The sequence below is a fragment of the Dromiciops gliroides genome, chromosome 5 (genome assembly GCF_019393635.1).
Source record: "Dromiciops gliroides isolate mDroGli1 chromosome 5, mDroGli1.pri, whole genome shotgun sequence".
NCBI lineage: Eukaryota > Metazoa > Chordata > Mammalia > Microbiotheria > Microbiotheriidae > Dromiciops > Dromiciops gliroides.
In genome coordinates this window covers 179,892,595-179,915,222 of record NC_057865.1, presented here as the reverse complement: position 1 = coordinate 179,915,222, position 22,628 = coordinate 179,892,595, and positions in this window count along the sequence as shown.

Sequence of the window (22,628 nt, the reverse complement as noted above, 5' to 3'; positions counted from 1 at the left end):
TAAGTATATTAAGACCATCAATACTTATAAAATGTCATGATTTACCAGTTAATAAGAATTAAAGAAACAATCCATTCTGAATAATGTCAGAACACTATTAAATACTATATACAATTACTTTTATTAGTTCTATAAAAGAGTACTGGGTACCCCAAAGAGGTAAATTATATATTTGGCTATTGTTTTATTATTTCTAATATGAGTATTTTGTTTAACTTCTATCAGGGAGGGGGGAACCAAGTAAATATACATTTCTAAAAAATTCTTTAACAATAAAAGAATATTTTTATTTTCATTTCACAGTGATTTAAATTTAAATTTGATGTTTGTGTCCGACCTCTTCATGACCCCATTTGGCGTTTTCTTGGCAAAGATACTGGAGTAGTTTGCAATTTCTTTCTCCAGCTCATTTTATAGATGAGGAAACTGAGGTAAACAGTTAAGTGACTTGCCCAGGGTCACATAGCTATCAAGTATCTGAAGTCATTTTGAGTCAAGAAGAAGAGCCTTCCTGACTTCAGGATGGGTACTCTACCCACTGCATCACTTTTCTGCCTTTTAATTTTAATATATTTTATTTATATAATTTTTATATCCCCCAGATTTCTCCCATTTCTGTCCCTCTTACTTTTCAGTCATTCCTTATAACAAAGAATTTTCTAATAAGAAAAAGAAGAGAAAAAATTCAGTAAAATCAATCAACCCATCTGATATTATATGTAATGTTCCATACCCATGGCCTCTGCAAAGAAGCAGGGGGAGGTCATAGTGCATTTTTTTTTTTAGAAAAGAGTAATCTATTTAGGTAGGAAAAACTCAGTGTGTTGGAAATAAACCAAAGTTAATTATTTAAAGAAATCCATACATATCAGAAATTGATGATATGGAAAGTGCTAAGGTTATGTTTGAAGGCTGGATAATGGCACAAAACTATACATGTGAGCATAATAAATAAGGACAGGAAGTATAATCAGTTACAAAAGGGTAGAAGTGCTAATCGTTTTTTCATAATATGTGCTAGTAATAATTTTTCTTTTAAATTTTAAAAATTTTCCACAATATTTTATCTATGATTAAATTAGGTTATTTTTAAAAGTTTAAACAATAATTATATATTTTAATGATCACCAAATATTTATTAAGCACATATTATTGAACACAAAAGAAATGAAAGAGTGGAAAGATTTGTAGGCTAAAAAAAAGCCGTGTAACTAAAAATTATGAACACTAAGAAGAGAGCTTAAAAGTATTAGAAATGGTGATGACTAAAGGACATCCAAAGACAATGATTATATCCTAATATAAAATCATTGATTATTGGCAGGGTAGCTATTCCTAAATCAGCTGTTTAAGTACCATTAAATTACTTACTTGTAAGAATCAAGATACAAATCAATCCTGATGTGTTGGGGTTGGACTTGAACAATACTTTTTAAAAAATTATTTTTAATTGAGTATTTATTTTCTTTCTTCATTCTCCCTCTCCCACCAACTGAACAAAAGAAAAAGAAAAAACCTCATAATAATTATGTATCAAGCAAAGCAAATTCCCCAATTGGCCATGTCCAAAAGTATATATCTAATTCAGCATTTTGAGAATATTATCTTTGTGTCAGGAGGTGGGTAGCATGTTTCATCTTCAGTCTTCATTAATGCTGGTTTGTCATTGCATTGATCAGCATTTTAAAGTTTTTAAAATTGTTTTTCTTTATGATGTTGTTATTGTATATAAATTGTTCTGGTTCTGCTCACTTTACCCCACATCAGTTCCTACTTCCCAGGTTTCTTCTGAAGATGTCTATTTTATCATTCCATATGGTACAATTCTATTGTATGCATATGCTATAATTTGTTGACCCATTCACCAATAGATGAGCACTCTCTTAGTTTCCAGGTATTTTCTACTATAAAAACATTTTAAAGTTGCCATAAATATTTCTGAACATATAAGTCCTTTACCTCTTTCTTTCATTTCTTTAGGGCATAAGAAAGTAATGATATTGCTGGGCCAAATACTATGAAGTTTAATGGCATAGGGACATAGTTCCAAAATGCTTTCCACGATGACTGGACCAATTCACAGTTCCACCAAGAGCACAGTGGCATGCCTGTTTTCTCACCCCCTCTAGTAACTGTCATTTTCCTTGTTTGTCATCTTTGTCAATCTGATGGATGTGAAGTAGAACCTCAGAGTTGCTTTAAATTACATTTCTCTAATAACTAATGATTTGGAGCAATTTTTCATTATGTTGTTGTTATCTTGGAATTTTTCCAAGTTTGAAAAACATCTGTTCATATTCTTTTGCCTTTTGTTTATGGCAGAATGTGGACTTAAATACTTCCCATGAAGCTGGCCGTGTGCTTTGGACTTTTCTGATGAGACATGTAATCAGGCCTTTTGCTAAAGAACATGCAAAATTGATAGCTCTTGACTGGTCTGTGTATGTCACCTTAACTCAGGGTGGAGTGGGAAAGGACTCTCTCAAAGATGTTTGGTGAGTCAACCCCTCATGAGGTAAGCTATAAGAGGCATATAATAGCTCCATCTCTCTGTCTCTGTCTGTCTGTCTCTGTCTGTCTGTCTCTATCTCTCTTTGTCTCTCTCTCATCCTACCTTGTTGAAGATGTAGCTCTCTCATGACTCCTCCCCAGCAATGGACACAGTAATTACAAACACATGGCAGTGAGAACATGTGCTTACCTAAGTAAGCTTGAGATCAAATTGTAAGTCCCTGGCTCCTCTTTTGTTTTGCATTTTCTAATAGGAGCCCAAGTCAAAAATAGCAATTTTGAAAAATGAATGATTCTAGCCCCATAAGTATTCTCAAGAGTTTGAAACTTCAGGGGCAACTAGGTGGCGCAGTGGATAGAGCACCAGCCCTGGAGTCAGGAGGACCAGAATTCAAATGTGACCTCAGACACTTGACACTTACTAGCTGTGTGACCTTAGCCAAGTCAACTTGACCCCAACTGTCTCACCAAAAAACAAAAAAGAAAAAGAAAACTTTAAAATTAGAAAGGGGCGGGGGGCAGCTAGGTGGTGCAGTGGATAAAGCACCAGCCCTAGATTCAGGAGGACCTGAGTTAAGGTCCGACCTTAGACACTTGACACTAGCTGTGCGGCTCTGGGCAAGTCACTTAACCCTTATTGCCCTGCAAAATAAATAAATAAATAAAATTTTTAAAAAGAGTTTGAAACTTCAGAATTACCCAAATCAGACACTAGCTGAATCATCAAGAGATGATTCCCATGAGAACTTGGAGAAGGAAGGTTACCTCTGTGGCTGAAAGAACAAACTCCTAGCTAGCTAGAAGAGCTGAGCTTTGTGGGTTACAAAAACAGGATATATCCAAGCTTATTGTGAAATATCTAGCAGAGTTTAAAATTATCTTTAAAAAAATTAAAAATAAAAATTATCTTTATCTCATGTGATAGTATAATAAGCAATAGGTTATTGTTTTATGATTAAATATTTATCACATTATCATTCTACATTTTAACATATTTATTACATTAATGTAGTAATGTTTCTGAATTTTTTGTTTTTTAAGCAACTTTTTGGTAGACTTTGAAAAAAGTAGCTGTCCTATACTCAATAACTATTTTGTACATTTTAATCTCTCCTTGATGAGGAGAGATGTATGAGTCATACATAAGACTTAAAAGATTTTTCTAATAATGCCTGGGTGAGGCATAATGAGCCAAAAAAGTGTAAGAAAAAAACATAACTCCTTTCTTTTTATGGTCATGTAGCTCCCAGAACTGAACCTGAGTCCACTTGATCTGAGTAAAAGGAATTCACTTGACCCTGCTGGTGAAAGGGAGGAATTCCCTTGTCTATAAGTGACAATGATTTCGAAGAATAAAAATAAGAAGATAAGACATGCATTTAAAATAGCTTCAGCCTGACCCATTTAAAATAGCTACTGATATCTCCAAACTGGAAAATGGATAAAGAAACAGACATCAACATGAGCCATCACTATAACAATATGAAGCAATTGCCATAAAACCATAAAGCCTAGAAGTAGCTTCAGCCAACACTTGATATCCCTGTCAAGTAGAGACATGTTGGCAACACAGGGCTGATTTAGAGTATAAGCTAATTTGACAAATCATAAATTAGTGGATGGTGAAAGATAATATACAGTATGGCCTTGTAAAATGTTAAAAAGTAGTGGAGAAGAAAATGAGTTAACAAAAAAGTTTGGAATAAGAACTTATTAAATCAGATCATCCTAAGAACATTTACATATAAAACTGCAATGACAAAAATACATTTAAAAGATTTCTTTATAATTTATAAAGATTTCTTTTTAAAAATTTTATTTTATTCTGAACTTGACAAATACCAAGTAAAACAGCCTTTTCCATATACATAGTAAAATAGAAAAAGAGGCTGGCACATGAAATTATAGATCTCTTATGTTCAGCTTGTTTTTTTCTTTTCTGGTTAGGCAATTGGGGTTAAGTGACTTGCCCAGGGTCACACAGCTAGTAAGTGTCAAGGGTCTGAGACCAGATTTAAACTCAGGTCCTCCTGAATCCAGGGCTGGTGTTCTATCCACTGCACCACCTAGCTTCCCCGTTTTTCTCTTTTAAGTGTGAAAGTTTAATCTGTAGCTTTCAAAGCTGCTTCGATTGTACATATCTCTCTGTCCTTCTGTTTTCTTCTCTGAATTTAAAAAAGGATATATTCAATAAATTTCCTCTTCTTTCTTTTTTTTTGGGCTACAGTATTTCTATTCCCCCTCGGTCTCTCACAACTCTTTTACCCTCAAATCAGAAAACAAAACCAAACCAAAAAAACCCATCCCTGTAACAAATTTCACAATCAAGCAAAACAAATGACCACATTGGCTGTGTCCAACAACATATGTCTTATTCTGTATCTTGAATCCATTACCTCCCTGAGTCCTCTAAAATTGTAGGTGGTCATTGTATTGATCAGAATTTTCAAGTATTTCAAAGTTCTTTTTCTTCATAATGTTATTATTGTGTAAATTGTTTTTCTGGTTCTGCTTACTTCAGTCCACATCAGTTCATATAAGTCTTCCTGATTATCTCTGAAACTCTCCTTTTTATTGTTTAAGGCACAATAATATTCTATAATATTTACCTGCCATAATTGCTTCCTTGTTGAAACATATGAAAAAGGAACAGGAAGGTTTTCAATAACTATTTACTAAAGTAGACCACATACTTATAATCATACAATTGACTGAATAGTGTAGAAAAGATAAGATCCCACTGGGGTTATTAATTTTTACTCTTAAAAAACATTTTATTAACAGAGCAAAATGCTGTATCTCCCAAGCATATGTTCCAGTCCTGAAAGAGTTTATATTCTCTAACTTCTCTTCTGATTCTAAATTTATATATGATCTTCTTGGACCACAATACAGAAAATAATTTTCTCTACCAAGTCTATGGATCTCTAAGTGTCAGAGTGATAAAACCACATGTCTCTATGACTTGAATTTTTTGACTAGTCAGCTAACGTATATAAGAAAGAATATATGCATAATATAACATGTCAGGATAGAGACTGAACTTGTGATTTCATTGGTATAAAGAAGTCACAGAAGAGGAAATTCCCTCTATCGATGCAGGTCAGTCCATCTAATGGTGATCAAATACTGGGGCACTGACTCTAACAAAACTCAGAAGAGTCAACATAGTGATGAACCACAATGAAAATGTGCTAACATAATAATAGAAACAACAATGATTATTGACAAGCCACAATGAAAATGTACTAACTTATAATAAGAAATAGAACTATCAATGTGACTAGAACACTCTGTCTATTAGTTAATACCTTTTTTCCCTAGCAGGAATGCTTACTAGAAAAAACAATATCAGAAAGTTGCTGGTGAAGAGCAACTTTAAAAGATGTTATCCTCTGCCAAGGAAACCATCATACTCATGTTGCCTGATCAAAGCACCCTCTCCCTTAAACAACTCTAGATGAACAATGAGATTCTTAACTTGAACCTGACTTTTTTTTTTCTTATGAGTCACTGTAAAGGTCTATCATTGCAACAAGTCCTCGTGATGAATATGTTACAATTTCAAAAATTAATGTTTATCTTACATTTAGTTAAATTTTAAACTTTTGCTTTCCTTTTAGAAGATATGGACCCAATGACAGACCATATATATCTGTTTGTCAAGACTCAGTCTACTGAAATTTGTCCCATAATGAATCTAACTTGGAGAATTTTTGAGCTTTGGCAACTACTGAAATCTATCTATCTACTAAGGCTGCAAAGGGTTTGTTGTGTAATCAGTGGAGGAAGCTCTGGAGGCACAGATGGAATTCTAGATCTTTAATGTGTTTATCATGTATTTATTTTGTAGAAAATCTCCTGAGCATTGTCACTGTTTAAAGACAACAAAAAAACCCACACCACTTTAACAGGTAGAGAACCTATTGTATAATTTGGAGGCATGAGTCAATTGTTCTTACCAGTTCTGTCTTCAGAAGACTTAGACCTGCAAGCCAAGAATCTGGGATCATCCTAGTTTTATTTATTTGTTTGTTTGTTTGTTTGTTTGTTTATTGCAGGACAATGAGGATTAAGTGACTTGCCCAGGGTCACACAGCTAGTAAGTGTCAAGTGTCTGAGGCTGGATTTGAACTCAGGTCCTTCTGAATCCAGGTCAGGTGCTTTATCTGCTTTGCCACCTAGCTGCCCCCCCATTCTAGTTTTATTAGCAATCCATTTACAAACCAATTCTTAGGGCAAATTAATTCTATAGATGACTTAGTTTCTCATTTATGTTGATTCCTATGTTTTCATTTCAAAAAGCATAAGGACATGTGGCATATAATTTCATTGGTATAGGAGACTCTCAGAAGATAAAATTCTCTCTAACAATGCAAGTTTGTACCTTCTCTGAGATTTATAATTTAGAGAGTTGCCTAGACTACTGAGAAGCTAAGTGACTTAACTAGGAGCACATACTTCATATGTGTTAAGAGGCTGGACATCAACCAGTTCTTGGCTCTGAGGCCAATTCTGTGTCTTCTATGCACACTATCTCTGCAGGGGTTTGTATAATCTTTATGCATGAACTATATTACCATAAAGCAAATGTAATAATTTAAAATGGGAATTACCTCTTTCTAGTAGGGAAAATTACTTAAGAAAACACATGAAGATAACAAGACTAAGTGGTGAGTAAAGTGAATTAGAGGAGGTCTATTTCACCAGGAACTCCTTACTCAATTATTCTGCCAATATGTCTCTAAACTTCCCCTTAAGTGACTTGCCAAATGTTGTTGTTCAGCCTTAGTGTGATATCTTGTCAGATTTAAGCTAGGCAAAGCTATGCAAAGTCATAGGCCTCACTCTCTTCTCCAGTCATTGGAGTCCAGTGCCAAGACATAGGTCTGATTGACTGGTGATGGCTCAGGATGCAGTGGGAGACCTTGGTCTTTTTATCTGTTTGCTTGCTTGCTTATTGATTTGTTTGTTTGTTTGTTTTTTAGAATTTCCCCCCAGTTACATGTACAAAGAAATTTTCAGACCTTGATCTTTGAAAATAAGGTCTTTCCCTGGTCTCAGATTGTCTGAGGCAACATCCATTCAATAGTTAAAGACTAGGTAAGAATTGAGGTAAAAGATGGCCTATTTTGCCTTCACAGAAGAATCAATCATGGAGGGGAAGACCTTCGGAGTTTCAGGGGAAAGGTTATATAATGGCATGAAGGAAGAAGATGGAATGTTGTATATATAAGGAATAGGTAAGAATTCTTTGTACTTGTATATCCAGTACCCAACACTGTGTAGGTGCTTAACAAAATGCTGGATTGAAACAGAGGAATTTGTTAGTCACAAGCACTTGTTAAGTACTTATTATGTACTAGTGCTGGGGATACAAAAAGAGACAAACTAGAGAGAGGGTCCTATGCCCTCAAGGAACTTAGATCCTAATGGGTGATTCAAAATACAAATAACTATTTGCATACAAATTAGGTACAGAATAAAAAGGATATCATCTCTGGAGGAAGACCGGGAGAAGGTGGGGAGTAGGAAAGACCTCCAGCAGAAGCTAAGACTTGACCTGAATACTGAAAGAAGCCAGGAAAGCCAGGAGGCCTTGGTGAAAAAGAATGAATATTCCAGGCATGGAATTAGGAAGTGATTGACAGGATTTAGTTGAAAAGGGAGGAGGCCACAGAAGTTTATTGGATATGGGTGTTGAAGGAGACAGAAAAGTGAAAGATTAACCTGGGTTGTGAAGATGGGTGAATGGAAAGATAGTGGAATCCTTAAGAGAAATAGATAATAAGCAAAAAGAAAGGGTTTGGGGAGAAAGGTGAGTACAGGTTTGGGCTTGTTGACCTTAGATGTCTATGAGACATTTGCTTAAATCTATCGCCTCGTGTTCTAAGATTAGGGGGAAAAGGTTATAAGAAAAAACATTTCCACAACTTTAAAAAGTTTGAAAACTATGGTTGTAAAACATAGGTTTCCTTCTGTCTTTCCTAAATGGAATACTGTTTTGTGTTAAAGACCTAAACAACTTGGAAAAGCAAAGAATTCTCAGTTTTGCTTATCTAGTGTAGAATCATCATAGCTACTAAATGTCCAAGATGGGATTTAAACTCAGACTTTCTGTTACAAGTAGAATGTTCTTTCTATTCTTCAAAGTTCCCTCTTAATCCTTTTTTTTTTGGGGGGGGGAGAGGCAGCAGAAGTGAAATTGAATATTTATTGTTATTAACACCATACCTGGGCATATAAATTAATTATAAACCAGCAAGAGACAATTTCACTCCAAAGCAGGTGAAAAAAAGAGTACACATGGCTAACCTTAATGTAAGGGGCCAGGGTTTGTTTTTTGTTTTTGCTTTTTTTTTTTGGTGAGGCGATTGGGGTTAAGTGACTTGCCCAGGATCACACAGCTAGTAAGTGTTAAGGGACTGAGGCCGGATTTGAACTCAGGTCCTCCTGAATCCAGGGCTGGTGCTCTATCGACTGTGCCACCTAGCTGCCCTATTGGGTTTTGGTTTTTGTTGGTTTTTTTTTTTTTGGAGGGTTTGTTTTTATTGTATGGTTTTTGTCCTACAGGAGCATGATGGAAAATTAGGGCAAAAAGAGATTCAGTAGACATCAAGCAGAAGCCCATGAAACAAGGAGAGAGACATGTACAGAGCTAGAGATTGGTTCGGTTTTACATTCTCTAGGCCACTAAGCGGGCAGTGTGAAACCAGTCAGAAAATGTTTAAACTTTTTTTTTTCAATTCAAGCCTCTAGTATATGAAAAGAACTGTACCAGTTGCTGAGGATACAAAAGTGAGATAGTTTTTACTCTCGAGGAGTTTATATGGCTTTGATCATTGTTTTCCAATCATTTCACACATACTCTGTGACCCCATTTGGGGGTTTTCTTTCTTTTTTTTAAAGTAGTATTTTAATTTGGAACTATGCCTAAAGGGCTATAAACCTGCGCATACCCTTTGATCCAACAATACCACTATTAGGTTTTTTTCCCAAAGAGATCATAAAAAAGGGAAAAGGACCCACATATAAAAAAATATTTCTAGCTGCTCTTTTTGTGGCGTCAAGGAATTAGAAATTGAGGGGATGTCCATCAATGGCTGAACAAGTTGTGGTATATGAATGTAATGGAATACTATTATGCTGTGGAGCAGTGGATAGAGCACCAGCCCTGGAGTCAGGAGTACCTGAGTTCAAATCTGGCCTCCAACACTTAACACTTACTAGCTGTTTGACCCTGGGCAAGTCACTTAACCCCAATTGCCTCACTAAAAAAAAAAAGAAAGAAACAATGAGCAGGTGGATTTCAAAGAAACCTGGAAGGGCTTACGTGAACTGATGAGATGAGCAGAACCAGGAGAACATTGTACACAGTATCAACAACATTGTGTGTTTATCAGCTGTGATAGACTTGACTCTTCTCAGCAATACAATGGTCCAAGATAGTTCCAAAGGACTCATGATGGAAAATGCTCTCCAAATCCAGAAAAAAAGAACTATGGAATCTAGATGCAGATTGAACCACACTATTTCTAGTTTTTCTGTTTTTCTGTTTTTCCTTTTTGTTCTGATTCTTCTTTCACAGCATGACTAATGCAGAAATATGTTTAATGTGATTGTACATATATAACCTATATCAGATTGCTTGCTGTCTTGGGGAGGGAAAGGAGGGAGAAAAATTTGAAACTAGAAATCTTATAAAAACAAATGTTGAAAACTATCTCTACATGTAACTGGAAAATAATAAAATACTGTTATGGAAAAAATAAATAGTATTTTATTTTATTTTCAATTACATGGGAAGACAAATTTTAACATTCATTAAAAAATTTTTTTGAGTTCCAAATTTTCTCCCTCCTTCCCTTATACTCCTACCTAAGATGGTAAACAATTTGATATGAGTTCTATATGTGCAATCATGTAAAAACATTTCCCTATTAGTCATGTTGTGAAAGAAGAAACAAATTAAAAGAAAAAAGAATGAAAAATATAAAGTGAAAATAATACGCTTTGATCTGCATTCAGACTCCATAGATTCTTTTGGAATTGTCTTGGACATTGTATTGCTGACATTATGAGGCAAGACTATTGAAGATTGACCTGGCCAGCTAACACTGGTCTTTTCCTTGAGACATACATACCTTGAAGCTGGAGCGATAGGCCCATTGGGCATGGCTGCTGCCTTTGTGGCATGAGGGGGATAGAGATCTGGAGCTGCCTCTCACCCAGCTTCCCCCAGCTACCACCAGTGGGGGACAGTCCTCCCTCAGGTGAAAACCCCCAATAAGGGAACTTTCCACCCAACGACCATTGGTCCTCTATAAAAGTATTTGCCTGTCTTCTGCTTGAGGAGATAGATATCTCAGAGAACCACGCCTCTATGCCATGCCTTCTCCCCATGAGAAGTCCAAGGACTTCTCTCTTGGTTTGCTTTCCTTATCGCCCAAATAAAGTATTATTTTATTCTAATTGGATTTGTGTGCAAGAGGGTGTTATTCTTTTTCTGGGGGGGTGGGCTATGGGGGTTAAGTGACTTGCTCAGGGTCACAGAGCCAGTAAGTGTCAAGTGTCCAAGGCCGGACCTGAACTCAGGTACTCCTGAATCCAAGGCCAGTGCTCTATCCACTGTGCCACCTAGCTGCCCCCGGGTGTTATTCTTTAAGGAGGAATTCCTAAGAACCCCAAACCCAAATCCGCCATAACACTGAGAAGAGCTATCATCATACAATGTTGCTGTTACTATGTACAATATTCTCCTGGTTCTACTCACTTCACTTTGTGTCAGTTCTTGTAAGTCTAGGTTTTTCTGAACTCCTCCTGCTCATCATTTCTTATAGTACAATAGTATTCCATTACATTCACATACCTCAACTTGTTAAACTGTGGGGACCAATTTTTAATTGGGGAGTGCTAGCTAAGCAGCTCGCCGCAATATTGGGGCAAGGAAGGAAACCAGCAGCCTCCCTCAAAACAGAACAAGATTTATTTTAACAAGAACGAACTTAAAAAAACACACAAACAGGATCAGTAGGATCAAGGGAAAGGAAATAAAAATGGGGAAAGGGAAATTATAATACCTGAAAAATACCACCGCCTAGGAATCAGCTGAAAATACGCAGCAGGACGCCTGTTGCTTTCCAGCTTCCACCTAGAATGCCCAATTCTCCTCCCCCAAACCTAGAAACACCCCACACAGTCCCAGCCAATGGGATGGCCGCTCTGACAGTCCCATGACTGCCCTCACTAGGCTTCCAATCATTATAATTTTTCCAGGCCCATGGTCTGGGAGTGGTGATGATGTGAGGTGCCAGAGACCTGGCAATGGCTACAACCAGTGGGTGGAGCACCATGCGGTTTGCGGAGTCCCAGGCCAGTGCTCGCTGAGGCATAAAAACCTCAAATAACAATTAATTCTTTACACAGCCAATTCCCAATTGATGGGCATTCCCTCAAAGAATTTCCAATTCTTTGCCACCACAAAAAAAAACACAAACAAAAAACTGCTATAAATGGAAAAAGTTTAAACTTTAGAAAAACAAACCAGGGCAGCTAGGTGGCACAGTGGATAGAGCACTGGCCCTGGGTTCAGGAGGACCTGAGTTCAAATCCGACCTCGGTCCTTTGACACTCACTAGCTGTGTGACCCTGGGCAATTCACTTAACACCAGTTGCCTCACCAAAAAAACAAACAAATAAAAAACCCCAAATAACCCATCCACCAAGAAGTCAAACTCCCTCCATTTATCAGGATAAATGAATTACTTAAAAAAAAAAAATCTTCCTGTCACTTGTGACTAAACCTATTTCCTCATCTGTAAAATGAGGGGTTTGGAAGTCCTTCCAGACTTAATCTATGCTCCAATGGTCAGTATATGCAATAAAATTCAAAAGGACAACTAAATGGAGAACCCCATTTAGATAAAAATCTTCACTAATCTGTGTAGTTCTACTGACATGGTTATATTCTGAAGGTCAGGTTCTTTTGGGGTCATTACTGAGGTTCCCAGGAAAAGCCTTCAGAGGAGCTTTTGCTTCACTTTCTGAAGTCCCGGGGGAAAATCATGACCTCTTTAACCAGAGTTAGGAGAATCAAAACCAGAGTCCATAGGGTGGAGACAATGAGGACCTGTCCTAAACAGAAGTCTAGCCCCCAGGCAAAAATCTTCAGATTCATAGAGTGTTTTGGGCCCTTTATGAAGTTGGACTCTTGGTGTAAGACAAAGAATAACACTGTGTGCTAACTTAAACCATTTAGCTGATTTATTTAACTACAGGCACATACATGCACATTTATTTAATAGACCATAAAAATGTAGACAGAGTGGCTGACTCCACTTAACCTGAAGTTAACGCAGTGAAGTGCATGTGCAGTTTAAACTGGAAATGAAGAATTCTTTAAATTCCTTGCTCTAAGCAGTCATTTATATTCTCTTTCCAGGCTTTCATTTCTGGTTGCTTGACTTGCTTCCTATTATTTTGCATTTCTGGGTTTAATGTTTTCTAGAATATATGCATTATCCTGGGTGGCAAGCTGCAAGTATTCTCACCTTCATTTCTGTTAAAGATCTAAAAGCATGGAAGTGGGGAGCAAAATGACTCAGTTACTATGAAGAACTATGTTGCAAATGCTGGATATAAAAAGCCACTGTACAATATACTCTCTTTCTCTCAGGCGTCTTTGGGTCAAAGTTAAAAGATTCTGAATTGCTTGTGAGGCTGAAAGTATGGCTACCTGAACTTGCAAGAATAGGCATGCTACTCAGGAAATCTCTCTTTCTCTCTAGAAGATTTAATCCTCAAAATCTTTAACTTGGGGTTACTCAAAAGGCAACCCTCAAGGCTGATGCTGCCTGACATACTTCCCTTCTCTGGCTAGAATGTTAACTTCACATTGCCTAGAAATTCCCCTATCAGACTGGAATCCAGAACTCTGAAAACAGAGGTTACCTAGGAGGCAGCCCCAAAGGTTGGTACTTCCCAGGAAATCTCCCTTTCTGTATAAAAGCCCAGATTTATAAGTGAGCAAAGAAGGGCTCCTCCTCTGACAGAAGTATATCCTCCTGAGTACTAACCAGATTATCCTGGAAACAGCCACAGTCCCTAGATACCAATCAGAAGTCATCTCCAGCCACTAATGGACATACCCACAATCTCCAAAGGGAGGATCTCATTGGATGCTATTCCTGGGAAGTATGAACCTAGTTCAGAGAAGGTTTCTTGAGGTACTCAAGTCATAGTGACCCAGGAATTCCAAAGGGCATATAGGAAGGGTAGGGAAGAATAAGATAAGTACACCATGGGGTAGGACTAATATGGAACAGGAAGTAGTGGCCAGGTAAGTGGAATTTACCCTAAACAAGCCTACAACTCAGAATCACAGGGATTTTGAGGGGAGCCACAGGACAGTAAACTGCCTGGTATTTTACATAGTAAAGGTAATTTTTATTTGATTGTAAATTCCTGAGAAAGAAGTTGGAAAGCAAAAAATGGGTCCAGTATTTTCAAAATCCTAACATTTGAAAAACCTTTAGTTAATCAGAGTGTTTTAAAAAGAGACAAAAACAATTTTACCAAAATGAAAACTTAATCAAGTGAATGCACAATATAGAGGACAAAAATAATCAGAACATATTCATAATTATGTTTTTAAAAACTGACCATTTAAAGGAAAAGCAATTGCCCAGAAAATAGAAATAGGAAAACCAGAAATAGAGATCTTAAACAATTCAATCTTAGAAAGTAAAAGTTGTATCAGCTATGAATAAACCAACTCTACCAAAGAAAATTCTACTCCAGACATTTTTTTTTTTTTTTTAGTGAGGCAATTGGGGTTAAGTGACTTGCCTAGGGTCACACAGCTAGTAAGTGTTAAGTGTCTGAGGCCGGATTTGAACTCAGGTACTCCTGACTCCAGGGCCGGTGCTCTATCCACTGTGCCATCTAGCTGCCCCTACTCCAGACATATTTACAAGTAAATTCTTCCAAATATTTAAAAAGCAGTCTATACCTCTACCAGAAAAAAAATATTCCAAGCAATTGAAAAAAAAAGCATGTCATGCCCCTTTTAAGAGACTACAGCTCTATTTTTTTTTTTTTTTGCAAGACAATGAGGGTTAAGTGACTTGCCCAGGGGTCACACAGCTAGTAAGTGTCAAGTGTCTGAGGCCAGATTTGAACTCAGGTCCTCCTGAATCCAGGGCCGGTGATTTATCCACTGTGCCACCTAGCTGCCTCTACAATTCTATTTTTCCATGGTGACCTTGGAGCCAGGATTCTAGGTGGGATGTTGAAGCCAGTTAGCCTGGCTGGGAAGCCCTGAGAAGCAGGATTCCTGAAACTAGAGCCCAGGATGAGTTTTGGACTTGGAACTGGGACTGTGCTCAATAGGAAGGATCCAAGCTAAGCTGTTTCTATGTTTGTTTTGTACATTATTTAGTGGTTTTTTTTGTTATTTGTTTTTGTTTTGTTTTGTTTTTTGTTTTTGCGGGGCAATGGGGGTTAAGTGACTTGCCCAGGGTCACACAGCTAGTAAGTGTCAAGTATCTGAGGCCAGATTTGAACTCAGGTACTCCTACCAAGGCCAGTGCTTTATCCACTGCGCCACCTAGCCACCCCCCATTATTTAGTGTTATACAAGTCAGTTCCATTGGCATAATTTTGCAAACTTCATTTGTTGATTACTTGACTGAAACTTTTTGTATTATTGAATTCTGTATGTAAGTACTATTGTACATACATTCTGTATTACTGAGTCCTGCACAAGTACTGACAGAACTTTAATGTGAGAAATCTGTCATCACTTGATTGCTATTGTCTAGTAGAAATGTTCATATTGTCCTTAGGCATTCAAATTTACCTAGGCCACTATAGGAGATTGGCCTATAGGAACTGGATTAAGCTGTTTGTATATTTGCTTTATACCTCTGGAATAAATATTTGCCAAAGCTGAGAGAGAGAGAGAGGCAGAGAGACAGAGAGGGACAGAGAAACAGACAGAGAGAGGCAGGGAGGCAGGGAGGGAGGGAGAGAGAACCATGATCAGACTAAGGAGGTCTGAGACAGAAAGGTTTCAGATACATCAAAATGTTCAGAGCAGCACTGTTCATGGTTAGCAAAGAATCAGAAACAATGTAGAATGCTTAAACAAACTGTGGTATACTCATATAATGGAAAAGCTCTGTGTCATAAGAAATAGTGAATATGAATCAAGAATTCAAAGCATGGGGAGACATATGAACTGATACAGAGTAAAGTAGAACTTTGTTGTTGTTCAGTCATTTCCAATGCTTTCTTAGCCCATTTGGGGTTTTCTTGACAAAGATTCTGGACTGGTTTGCCATTTCCTTCTCTGGTTCATTTTAAAGATGAGGAAACTGACTTGCCCAGGGCCACATAAATATTAAGTATCTCAGGTCATATTTCAACTCAGGAAGATTGAGTCTTCCTGACTTTAAGCTGGGTACTCTATTATTGTGCCTTCTAGCTTCCTAGTACATGTAGGAAGACAGTATCTACAATGACAGCAATAATATAAATAGAAAGAAAGCATTCCATACAATTATTGGTTGAAGAGATTGGGGATATTTTAGGCTAAATATTTTTGCTTAGAGAGAGAAAATTTAGAGAGGGCATGATCATTGTCTTCAAATATTTCAAAGATAGTCATGGAACAGTAATTAAACTTATTTTTCTTGACTCTGGAAGATATACCTAGAAACAATGGGTGAAAGCTGCAGAGGTAGATACCAGCTAGATATAAAGAAAAAACCTTGCTAACAGAGCCATCTGGAAGTAGAATTGTCACTGGAAGTTGTATGATATCCATCATTGGAAGTCTTTGAGTGGAGGTTGGTCAACTACCTGTAGGAAGTATCGCAAAGGGGGATTCATGCTTCAAGTTTGGAATGGATTAGTTGACCTCTAAAATCCCTTCTGACTCTATGATTCCATACCTCCTCTAAGACAAATTGTTCTTTCTCCTACTACCTTGATCATAAACATTCTTAGAGGACTGAATAAAAGGGCTATGATTAATAGTGGGAAGGTGCTTAAAGTCAGTTCCAAAGCTGGGAGTAAGAGGAGTCGGGTAGAAAGTAAGAGAGAAGACAGATAAAGCAGCAGATGGCCTTGGGATGTGATCACTTGTGACCTGTAACATGAGTTGACATTACTTGTTTCAGCATGTAGATTCTCCAAATGTCTGGGATAGATTATAAAAAACCCCAACTGACCAAAAAAAAGTCTTTGTTGACCTGCATCAAATGAATATCAGATACTTGAAATCTACTCATAGTCCTCAATGTGTATCACAGTTCCACTGTGTATCAAGAACTAACATGATATGTGTGGAATAGAATGTTTTCCTTCTGATTGGGAAAATGTTAAATAGCATCCAAAACATTCATTTTTACATGGCAAGAGCTAGAAGCTCTTAATAGATCATTAGATCTATTAAAGTAAAATGAAATTTAATTTTAAGGGAGCTATGTGCAGTAGGTATGAAATGTAATAATTTCTTCCTATCAAATAAAAAAAATCTTCAAAGAGAGCAGCTGCTTTGTGGTAATGGTGGTTATACCTAGTCAGAAGACCAACATTCCTGAATGCTACCTTCAGTTACCCAAAACTAGTTTGAGCGCATATCTACTTCAATTACTTGAGGCCACATTTTCCCCTCTAAAACTTCCCCCAGACTAGTCATTGTTAATTATAACTTCACATTAGAACAATTTAAAAGGAAAAAATACTTAAGATAAAAACTCAAGATAAATTGCAAGAAAATACATTAAATAGCATATACTCTTTCTAACACTTTTCTAAAACAACTAATTCCCAAGCTCTAGGGATAAAAGATTACAAATCCAGCATGACCCTTTCTTATGCTGCAGCTATTAGTTCAACTCTCAGTCTAGGGGAAATGGTAAATTAACAAATTTGCCCAATCAGAGAAATATTAATTGCTCATGGGTAAGCCAAGCCAATATAATAAAAAAACATTAATTCTACCTAACAATTTACTTATTCAGTACCATATCAATTGAACTACCAAAAATTATTTTATAAAGCTAGAAAAATTAATAACAACTAGAATATCAAGAGAATCAATGAAAAAATGTGAAGGCAGGTGGCCTTGCAGTACCTGATTTCAAACTATTACAAATCATAAAACAATTTGGTACTGGTTAAGAAATAGAGTAGTGGATCAATGGAATAGATTAGGTACACAATACACAGAGTAGTAAATGACCATAGTAATCTATTGTTTGATAAACCCAGAGAGCTGAGTTTTGGGGTTAAGAACTCACCATTTGACAAAAACTGCTGGGAAAACAGAAAAAACAGTTGGCAAAAACTAGTTTTAGACCAATATCTCACACTATATACCAAGATAAGATGAATGAAAAAAATGTGTTAAGACTTAGCTACCCTGATCAAGACAATGATCCAATATAGTTTCAAAGGTTTTATGATGAAAAAATTCTATCTAGCTCCAGAAGAAGAACTGATAAAGTTTGAGTACAGATTGAAAAATAATTTTTTCAGTTTTTAAAATTTTTCTTGCTTTTTTTTTAGGTAACAGGGCTAATATGGAAATGTTTTGCATGATTTTACATGAATAGTTGATACTACATTTCTTGTCTTCTCAGTGGGTAGGAAAAGGGCAGGAAGAAGGGATAGAATTTAGAACTCAAAAAAATTTTTTTAAAGAATGTTAAATAACAAATTTATTTCTTTTTAAATGTCCATTAGATAACCACCAAAGATGTTATGTCTGGCTGTCTGAGTTGTCTCTTGCTACCAGATACTCAACTAGCTGCTGCTTCCTGGTATGGAAGAGGTGAGGTCTAAAGGAGCTGTTAGAATACAACTACAAGTCAAAAGTCTATAACTGGCAGAACAGGGGAACCTCAATGACTTGCTGCAGCAGTGTTGCACCAAAGCCTAAAAGTCTAGCATTGGCAGGATCAGGAGGAAAAGTCTTAATGTTTGTAGAACTAGGTGGGATAAGACATGGTCCAGAAGAAGTTCACTGGGTCTATGCTGTCATTTTTCCCCCTCATCCTTATTCTTGTGCCATCATTCCTTTTTCCTCCCTCTATCTTTTGTTTTTCTCACCCTTGGTCTCCTGAGAGACCATTACATCATTACCTATGGAATACTTGTATAGAATTCTGGGAGATATAGTCTACAAAATACCATGATCTCATCCTTGGGTAGGGACTTAGGTATACCCCTTTTCTCTTTTACTTGGCTAAATTTTGGCAATCTCTGCAAACTATACAAGGACTTCTGTAAATATATAACAAAAACATACATAAACTAGCATGTCTTTTTTTTTAGACCAGACCTGTGATTTCATTAGTATACAGTCTTCCCAAAGAGGAAATACCTTCTTCTACTACAGATTGGCACCTGCTCCATAACTTATATTATAGTCTCAAAGAATTTCCTGGGATCATGGAGAGATTAAATGATTTACCTAGTGTCATCCAGCTAGTCTATATCATAGGTAGACTTGAACCCAAGCTTTCCTGACTCCTATGCCAGCATTCTATCTACATGAGATTTGTAAGCAACAACATGACCATACATGCCATAGAATACATGACACATAAAACATATGTAATAAAATTCCATGCTTTAGACCAAGCAAATAGGTCTCATCAATTCATAACATACAGAATTTCCATATCAGAGTTGTATACAGTAACTATAATATGCAGAAACATGATATATTCACATAAATCAATATACTTATAGTAAAGTAAATAATACAGAAAAATACTGTAAACTAACAAATTCATCATAAATATAACATACCATGTGTTATGGTTACATAAAAAATTTCATACACACTCCATCAAAGGACATCTTCTGGCTACATGTTGAAAGCAGCTAAAATTCTATCTATACTGTCTAAAAATCTAATGAGTGGTCACCAATAAATTAGAAGTTTTAGCGAGAGTTTAGACTTTTAAGTATTTATTAAAGAGCATTAGGATCTAATGATCAGAGAGAAAGGTAAAAATCCAACTATTTCTAAGAGACCCCATCATCTGACCTGCCATGGCAAGGTCAGGAACAAAAAGAACCCAACACTTCTTTCTCCCTCCCAGAAGCCTCTTGTCTGAACCAGAAACATCAAATGTCACTTCCTGACACCAAGGAACTGACCTTTCAAGCCACATGGCTTGCTCTCAGATGCCTTCTCCTCATGGCGGAGCTTTCCTACAATAACTCTCCAGCAGGTGGCATCACTCCAATTGTCACAATGTTGTGTCAAGATAATGGAATGTGATAGATGAGATTTAGCAGATACTCAGGGGCCCACCTGGAGATTGATCCAAACTGATTGAATTGGGGAAGAGTGACTGACCTCTGACTGGCTTACTAGATTATAAGCACATCTGGCTGGTACTTAAGGGTACTTAAGAAGGTATTGTTCTCAGAACCTAAAAAAACGTTGAACTTTACATGGACACCACCTTTGGGTCCAGTGAACCAGTGAATTTGAATGATGCTAGCCAATCAGCTTGAAGAACCTCCCATTTGTGGGAGGGCAACATGAAGGAGGAAGCGGATGCTGGCGAGAGAGTTCTTTCTCCTTTGGTGTGAGACTTTGGTGTGGAGGCAGAGGACTTCAGAAGTGAGAGGTTTAAGAAAGTGAAGATTTCCAGGCTATAAGAAATCTGTTCTCAATCTTTCTATTTCTTTAACTATCTTTCAATAAACGCTTCAAAAAACCTAAACTCGTTTATCAGTGATTTTAGTCAGTTTCCCCCCAAAACCAGGGGGACAGATTAGAACCCACATTTAGAATTTTAAATTACACAATGTGAAAATTGCTCTCTCATTACACCTGAGACATCATAAATTTTGCCTAGTCTTCTCAAGATGGTGAAGAGAAGGAAACAAAATAGTTAGTTCTCTCATAACTCAAAAGGCGAAAAAAATGTGCTAAACAATGTAATTATAAATAAATTCAAGGAGAAACTATAGGAATTTAATTTTGCCAGCCCAAGACCACAGAGAGAGATGACAAGATTCTGGATACCAGAGAAGGGGTCTAGACAGGAAAACACCCAGAATACAGCTTATGGAAGCCTTCAAGTTCAGGGAACAAGCAAGCCATGAAGTCTGGAACCTATAGCTTTGTACAGAAGCAAGAGATGGCAGCTTGGACCATCGTATAGCCAAGATTGCCCAGAGTCTGAATCTGTATTGCTCTGACCAGGAATAGGGTTTGAGAGGCTGGAGGGCTCAGAGTAAGAAGGCAAGGATCAGGGCATCCCCTATATCAGACTACCCTGTTACAAACTGCCCCACTTAAACCACTTCAGAGAAATGTGCTAGCCAAAAGTTATTTCTGAGATCACTGAAGAACACATAACTCATTTTTGTGAAGATAGTTGCCTTACACAGGAGGCAGACTGCCCAGCTTCCATATACCTACTCTGGAAAAATCCACAAGTTCACCAGACCAAATAAAGATCAAGAAATCCAATGAAAAACTATAGTAAATTACTTTTTCTACCCCAGAACTGCACAAATTGTCTGCTAGAAGCCCATGGACAATAGGAAAACATTCTTTTCCAGCAAATTGATGGCTATGGTAACCAGAGACAGGACACATAGCCTGAAACACTTTGGGCCTGAAGGCAGAAAGAGCAGAAGGCTCCTCTGAGAAAGCCCCAGGGTAGTTAGAAAATTCCAAAGTGGGGACCTTGAAAGCCCTAGGGAGTAGTAGTGGAACAGTGACCAGAGACTGTGATGCTATAGTACTCAACAGAATAGCCTAGGCCCAGGTACTCTAAGGTTCATAACACTCTATCCTGAAATGCCTGAGAGAGCCCTGAAGACATAGCACCTCAAAGATCTTGGGGCGGTGGGGATCTAACTTGAGGAGGTGGAGGTGAATCCAAGAACACAGAGAAACAAGGGCAAAGCTATCAGGGCCACCACTCCACTAAAAAAAAAAATGAAGAAGGTGGAGCCTGGCCCTAAAAATCCAAACCAAAGAAGATACCAACTAGTATAAAAAATTACTGCAAATCTAGAAATCCCTTCCTCCACCCCAAGTAGTGATTAATTTCATAAGAACTGCAAGTAAACAAAGGAAATAATGGATTTTCAACAAGGACTACATGAATAACCAGAAGAAATGAATCAAGAGGGGGAAAAAAGGAAATAAAAGTTCTGGAGAAAGGAATTAGAAGAAAAATAGCCTGAAAGAGAAAGTGGTAAAATTTACCCAAGAAACAGACTCCATGAAAACTAAAACAGTCCAACCAGAAATCAGTGACACCATGAGACAAAAATATTACAACAAAATCAAAAGACTAATAATAAAATGTAAGAAATCTATTATCAAACACAAGTGATATGAAAAATTTAAGATTCACTGAACTCTCTGAAAACCATAATTTAAAGAAAACTGTCCAAATTTAAAAAGAGCCAGAGGGTAAAGTGAAGGTAGAAAGAATCCACTGATCATTTCTTGAAAAGAAGCCCAGAAGGAAAAAATTCCAGGAACGTTATAATCAAAAACAAGATCTCCTCTATTAAAGAAAATTAGGTCAAGAATATAGCAAGCAGTTAAAGTACTTGAGACCTTTTTCTATAAATGAGAAGTGATTTTGAAATACAAAGGCAAAAAAGACAGGAAACCAAAATATCAACCAAAAATACAACCAAGAATAACTTATCTGGAAAAGCTGACTATAATCCAACAGAGGAAAAAAATATTGATCTTTAGTGGAATAAACAACTTTCAAACATTTTTATTAAAAGATCATAGCAGAATAGGAATTTTGAAATACAAATATGAGTACAGAGAAACCAGAAAGGTAAATTTATTTGAGAAATTAGAAGATGCTGTATGATGATGTAGTGCTAACATTCTAATGGGGGAGATGGAACAAATATCCCTTCTGAACTTTAATGTCTTCAAAAGGTATTGAGTAAAAAAAAAAAAAATTTTTTTTCAAATAGAGGACTAGTCAGGGTATGTGTATGGATTGATTCTTTTCTGAAAACTTGAGAAAGAAAAGGAAGGGTAAAAGGAACACACTAGTATAAAATATAAATAAAGAGAAATAAGGGAGTGGAACTTG